At 41.9% G+C, this 7,500-nt stretch overlaps 1 protein-coding gene across 1 annotated transcript in view; it reads left to right on the forward strand.

The window, feature by feature from the left end:
* LOC311245876 (uncharacterized protein) overlaps positions 1–7,500 on the forward strand; it is a 51,047-nt gene that overhangs the window by 33,204 nt on the left and 10,343 nt on the right.

The raw sequence follows: 7,500 nt of genomic DNA on the forward strand, positions 1-7,500 counted from the left end.
TTTGTTCACCTGCGGTGGCTGGCAGCTGGCAACAAACATAGACGGGGCGGGCGTTATTATGCAGATGAGAAACCTTTGGCGTCAAAGGTACGCTAAATTTCAGATGACTCACTTGAGTGAGGGACAATATTGTGAGATGAGAATTGGAAGTATGCGCCAAAATGAGAATTAAAGACATAGATCCTATTAATATAAACCCACATAGCTAGAAAATAATGCTAAACACTGGAAAAGGCCATTTATAAGATAGCCTTTTCCAGGCTGAGTAATGAGTAATGGTCTGTCAGGTTTTATAATTATAGAGCTAGTTCATCAGATCAAGAGAGAGACGGAAACACTTTTGTTTGCGTAAATATACTATGGCGCACGCACACACACACACACACACACACTCAGACTTGTTTGCACTAATATATTATGGTACACACACACACAGTCAGACCTGTTTGCACTACTATATTGTGGTACACACACACACACACACACACTGAGGCTGAGATATAAGTAATGGTCTGTCTACAGGTTTTATAATTATAGATGTAGTTCATCAGATCAAGCTGATAGAGAGAGAAAGAGAGAGAGAGTGTGTGAGAGAGTATGTGTGTGAGAGAGAGAGAGAGAGAGAGAGAGAGAGAGAGAGAGAGAGAGAGAACGTGTGTGTGTGTGTGTGTGCGCGTGCGTCAGCCTCAGTGGACTTCTGTCACCTCCTCTCCTCTGCCCTCCTTGTATCTCCTCCTGCACTCTCTCTCCATCTTAAAACACCAAAGCTTAAAATACCCAGTAGAGAGAGAGATGTATATTTTATGTTATCATTAATTTATTGAAATGGGGGAATTCACACTGAGATTAAGCATTCACTCCTTGTTCAAGCAAGCCATGATCCTGAGACAGCAGCACACGGAATACAACACAGAGAGAATGCATGACTACCAAATCAAATCAAATTTATTTGTAAGGCCCGACAACACACGTTAATGTCCCCATGGGCCGGACACGTCTTCTTTAAACAAGTCAAGAAGAAACATAACAATAAGTCAAGAACAAAACAAGAACACCATAAGGTCCAACAAATTTAAAATAAATGAAAGAATGCAAGCACTCCAAGAACATACCCCACGCGAAGGTAAGGAAAAACTCACTAAAACCTAACAATAGGGGAAAATGCACCACAGGCAGTGTGGAGGAGAGAAACCTTAGAAGGGCCATTCAAGGGGGGATCTCCCTTCTTAGATGTCGGTGATAGTAGTGTTGCAGACTAACAGTTGGTAAGCATGCACTCAAGTGTGTAGTGAAACACAGATGAGTGCATGCAATAGCAACTGAACATTTTGAAAGATTAAAGAAAGAGCTGATAGCGAATCTATTTGAGGCACAGGGGTGGCGCAAAGAGGGTTGCGTCCTCCCCGTCTTAATCACGGGACGTTCAACACTCCGGTCATCGCTCCGAGACAGCCGGAGACAGGGAGATAGGGGGCGGTGCAGAGAGGGTTGCAACCTCCCCGACATCATTGCGGGACGTCCAGCACTCCGGTCACCACTACGACACCGCCGGAGACAGGGAGACAGGAGGGCACGCAGAGAGGGTCGCATCCTCCCGGCCTTCATCACGGGACGTCCGACACTCCGGTCAACACTCCGGGACAGCAACTCACAGGGAGACAGGGAGACGGGACAGGCGTTAGACAGCTCGCGTGATTGTAGTGGGCGGACATAGCAATAGATACAAGTGGTAAGCATATTATGTGAATAGAGTAGATATATGAAGTAAGCATATTATCTGAATAGAATAGAAGTATTTAACCCAGCAATGAAACCACATTGACAGACCACAAACCATGTTGACAGACCACGGACAGAAGACGGTAAGGAGCTGATCCGTAGCCTCGGTGGTGCATGTAGAGCAGTCTCTGCAATCTTGGCCAAGACCCCGAGACATCCATCACCTTGGTCAGCACTACGAGACAGGCACTCAGAGAGATGGGGGGGGTTAGAGAGTTCCCATGTTTGTAGTGCTGCGGAAAAGCAGAGATGGGAGAAAATAGACATTCTAACTAAACTAGACAGATTAATCTAAAGGTCAGTCCCCGACCAGGTGAGATCAGGGTAGGTTGAAGGAGAGAGAGAAAAGATGGGTCTTAAGCAGGGATTTAAAAGCTTCGACAGAGCAAGCGCCCCTGACGACGGCAGGTAATTTGTTCCACAGGTTCCATTGGTAACAACGATAAAAAATTAACAATAAACCCTTTCACTACCACACCGTCTGTAGTGTGATAGTAATGGGTTAACCTTCTGTAGTGTGGTAGTGAAAGGGTTAACCTTTTGTCATGTGGCAGTGAAAGGGTCAACCTGCTGTGTTGTCGCAGTGAAAGGGTTAACCATTTGGTAGTGCGGCAGTGAAAGGGTTAAAAAGAAAAATAAACGAGATGGACAAAGGACATGGAAATCAGCCTAGTTGAAACATCAACAAGCATTAGCCGTTGCAATTTCTTTAGACTCTGTGAGAGTCACCATTTTGTTTGAAGTATCAGATCTCTCTGTAGACACAGATCTTTCGTGTCTATCTCAGTTGGAGCTCTGGGGTACAGTCCACAGAGGACTGTCTATCTTGAGACCTAACATACTGTCCTTCCAAAGTCTGTGTTCTAAAAATACATAAGCTGAGAGAAACGCTGTGTAGTGATTCTATCTAGCAACCGTTCAATTCCCAATATCATTAGGCAACGATTCGATGCATCATAAAATAGTAAATCTTTTACCATGGATTCAATTAATTTGATTAATTCTTATACTGATATGATATACTGATTCAGTTAACAATGATTGAATAAATACACCGTGTTTTGGGTGACAAATACAATTAATATTGATTCATGTGGTTCATATCCAAGCAAAATCAACTTTACAAGGCGATGCAGGTGGATTTCCATATTCATATCCAATGTTGACAAACTATGTTCCGTACACTTTCCGCTTAGTGGCCATTCTCTCATTGTTAGGAGACAGACGAGAGCGTTTGTGTGATCCATCTGCAGGGAAATATTCATTCTACGTTGATTTACGTGTTTTGGACAAACGGTATTTGAGAAAAGTGGGGAAAGACTACCTCCCCCATCTGTGTACAGAAGAGTATAGGCCTGACAACATTCTGTACAAAGTGATAAGAGTCAGCCAGTGATGTTCCATACAGTGTGCAAAATAAATCAATCTTAAAAGCTTGTATTATTCATTGACTGTTAATTTATTGTAACTTTTTTGTTTCACATCTCTGATCTCTCATCCTCAGACAGTGGAGCAAACTGGTTATAGCGTCAAACTGGCTACCGTAATTCCTCTAATAGTTTCAAGTTTCTTTAATAGTTGTCATACAGAAGTACAGAATACTTTCATACAAAATGCTTCTTACTGTTACGCTCCAGAGACTGTGCTAGACAAGATAGTATCAAATAACATAGTATAGCATGTAAATTAGAAGTAGAAAATGAGGTCACAGTGTTCAGTATAGACATATGTACAATGTTCGATGCAGAGTAGACGTAATAGTAACCGGTATTCAATTACAAACCGGGTCTCTATTAATGACCGGGTGCGCTGTTGAGCTAAGCAATAATAATACAAGCCGGGTTTCATGTATATTAGAGGAATTACGGTATTTCCCTCAACGGATTTACCATAGGCAATATATTTTGTTATTGTTGTTATATGCTGGCCTGGCTGTGCAGTAAATACCATATAATGGTATGGTGTTAACACTTTGGCTGCCTAAGGTTAAATTCATGATATACCATAGATTGCCAGCGCTATTTGTCTATGGAGAAAGTCCCCTTCTTTGCAGGGCTATAACTTTTTAAATTCTATTGCTACATTGCCATTATTAGGGCCCATTCAAAGTCCTATATGTATTGTTCATTGTGTAGCAACGTTAAACTTTTTCATTCACATATTCATAGTAAAGTATGGTCTAATGTATAAGTATGTTTTCATCTCTTTCTGCAGCTTTCTCCAGAACGTGATATATAGCCGCAAATGCATTATATTGATGATGAAATACAGTTTGATGGCAATCAGCGCGATATAAAAAATTCCAACTAGACGTACTTCTAGAAGTTACTACACGTCATCTGATGTTGACCGGATGGGCGAGGGGGCGTTTATAATTCCGTGGGCAGCGTTATACCAATCATCTAATGTGGGTCAAATGTTGATAATAGCAGTTAGTATCGAAGACGGTAACGTTACACGCTCAAACTCACCCCAGTCTCCGCGCGCCGTTGGGCGATCATCGTAGAGTAGAAATTCTATCATTATGGGATGGCGATTTACCCGGTCCATCTCCAGCTTGTATAATGGTATATACGTCCAAATCATGTTGTTTATCGAGTTATTGGCAATCGATCGCTATGTAGCGTGACGAGCCAGAGTCACGGGACATGTACCGAGTGGCCGGAAGCAATACGGACGTCTAGCACAACCTCTATGGCACATCCTGTTTAAGCGATTGCGCCGATCGGCCACCAGATGGCGCTCCTGAACCGCCAGAGAGCTCAGTGGGTCCTGCTGGTGGATCTCAGGCCAGCGGAGGGGACATATGAATCCGATCGCAGATTTTTGAAATATTGATATAAGGACGACGTAAAGCGTCCTCCGGCAACTTGAGCATGGCCGGGAATGATGTCTAAAGACGGTTCCCGGCACCCAAAGTGTTAATGTTTACCAAGAGAGTAAGCCTACCTCAGAATTGTATAAAATGAAGTTATTATTATTATTATACCAGTATTGTGATTGCACTATTTTACTTTATTTAACTTTTTTTGACCACCTGTAATTGCACTGTTTACTACCGTATTTCATACAGTACTTGGTTTCAATAAATGCACCCAGTACATTTTACTGGGTTCAAACTGACACAAAATGTTGATTTATTCATTATGATCTGTTTGAAAATTAGAAATATAGGCCTCTCTCTTATGCATGCCTCCTCCTAATACAAGCCTGGTATCCGCTACAGTTGAAACAAATACAAGCCGGGGTTACTATTAGAGGAATTACGGTATATATGTTATGCTATATGCTATATTAAAAAAAGAGAACATGGTTAGCAGAGATGTCCGATATTATCGGCCTACCGATATTATCGGCCGATATTGGCATTAAAATGTAATATCGGAAATTATCGGTATCGGTAAAAAATTATTATTATTATTATTTTTTTTAAATTTATTTAACCTTTATTTACCCAGGCAAGCAAGTAAGAACAAATTCTTACTTTATTTATTGTCAAAAGTATGCATAATGTTGTGTTAATTCCACGACAAGAGATATGTAATGTTAATTACCTGAAATTATTCCGTTTTTTGGGGGGGGGGGTTGATATTGGTATCGGAAATTAAGAGTTGGACAATATCGGTATATCGGATATACGTGTCTGTCTCTACACACTGTCCCACAGGAGACATGATTTAAAAAAATAATTATTTATCCACTTTTTCTCCTCATTTTCTATTTTTCTCCCATCCCAATTTCGCCTCCCACTGGTCGGCTGCAGTGAGGACGAAGCCTTGCATCACGTTAGGGCTGCACGATTAATAATTCTTTTTTCGAAATCGCGATTTGGAATGATGCAATTATCAATTCGAAGCGATATGCAAAATGATAGAGAAGGGGGAAATGCAAACCCTACAAAAATTAAAGGAGACATTTGGACTAGAAAACAGGGACCACTTCAGATATCTACAGGTTAGAGATTACTATAATAAAGAAATAAGAGGAGACAAGGACGAAGAACAGAATGGAATAATCGAGATGATAGTGTGGGCATACGAAGGGGGGAAAGGAAGGGTAATTTCAGCACTGTACCAGGCTATAATGAACAGCAAGGGACACACGACCGATTATATAAGGGAGAAATGGGAGAGAGAATTAGAGATAGAAATAACAGAGAAGGAATGGGGTAACATATGCGAGGTGCAACATTCAACAACAGGATCAAGGGTATGGAAAGAATTTGGATGGAAAAACATAATCAGATTCTTTATAACCCCAGAGCTGAAGGGAAAATATGCACCAACACAAAGAGCATGCTGGAGGATGTGTGGGAAGGAGGGGGCAAATCACACACATATTCTGGGGATGTCAGAAGCTGAAGGGGTATTGGGAGGAGATAGGGGAGGCAATGAACAGAATATTAGGATACGGGTTACCACAAACAGGACTGGTGCTTTACTTAGGGGACCTGACACACGAGGGAATACAAGGGGGGGACAAGTATTTAATAAAGATAATGTTGATATCGGCCAGAAAAGCAATAACGAGACTGTGGTACAAAGAAGATCCACCGACAATAGCACAATGGGTAGGGATAGTAGGGGAGATACAGGATATGGAGAGGATAACACACATGCTGAGGCTACAGGAAGAGAAATTTGGGGAAAGATGGGGAAAGTGGGAGGATTATAAGGGGAACGAAAACGACATCACAGAGGAAGAAACAAATGCAACACAAGAGGGCGAAGGGTAAAGGAGGAAAGAGGTTCAAGCAGGGTCTCTGAACCCATGTCACACATTTTTGCTTTAGTTAGTATTTTCTATTTTTATTATTTGGGTATGACAATTGTTTTATGTTTTTTCAATTTATTATTTATGTCTGTGGAACTTTTGCTTAAGTCGGTATTTTTTATTTCTGTTTTTGGGTATTAAAATCTTTTCTTTATTGTTTATGTCTGTTTAACGGTGTTGTACATTATGTCTATGTATTATGTACCTGGAAGACCGACTGATATGAAAATAATATTCAAAGATGATGTTGTTTGTATGCTTGTAATCCAAAAATGCAAATAAAAATTGAGTTAAAAAAAAAGAAAAAAAAACAGGCTCAGTGTCCCGAAAAGACCCACCGCGTAGGCCAGATGCAAGCCGCATTTTACAATAAACCTCTGTGGGGCTGTTTATTTTATATTTTTATAATCGCAAATGTAATCGCAATCGCAATATCTGTCAGAAAAAAAATCGCAATTCGATTATTTCCCAAAATCGTGCAGCCCTACATCACGTGTCCCCTCCGGTACACGAGGAGGCAGCCGTTGCATCTTTTCACCTGTACAGCGCGATCTCTCAGTGGCGAGGAGTAACGCGTGGGAGGCTCATGCTGCCCCTGATACTTCCTGATTCTGCTGTACAGGCGCACCAACCGACCTGTAGGAGTCGCTGTCCACAACGTCCGATCCCCACCCACCAGCTTTCCCACCCCTAACACTGCCAATTGTATTAGTATGAACGACCAGCCAAGCTGGTAGCAACGCCGAGAGCTGGGCTCGAACCCAGCATCTCCTGCGTTAGTGGCGAGCGCCTTGCCCACTGCGCCACTTAGCCGCCCACAGGAGACACGATAACCTGTCTGTCTCTACACACTGTCCCACAGGAGACACGATAACCTGTCTGTCTCTACACACTGTCCCACAGGAGACATGATAACCTGTCTGTCTCTACACACTGTCCCACAGGAGA

Source organism: Notolepis coatsorum (assembly GCF_963971535.1).
Source record: "Notolepis coatsorum genome assembly, chromosome: 19".
Taxonomy (NCBI): Eukaryota; Metazoa; Chordata; class Actinopteri; order Aulopiformes; family Paralepididae; genus Notolepis; species Notolepis coatsorum.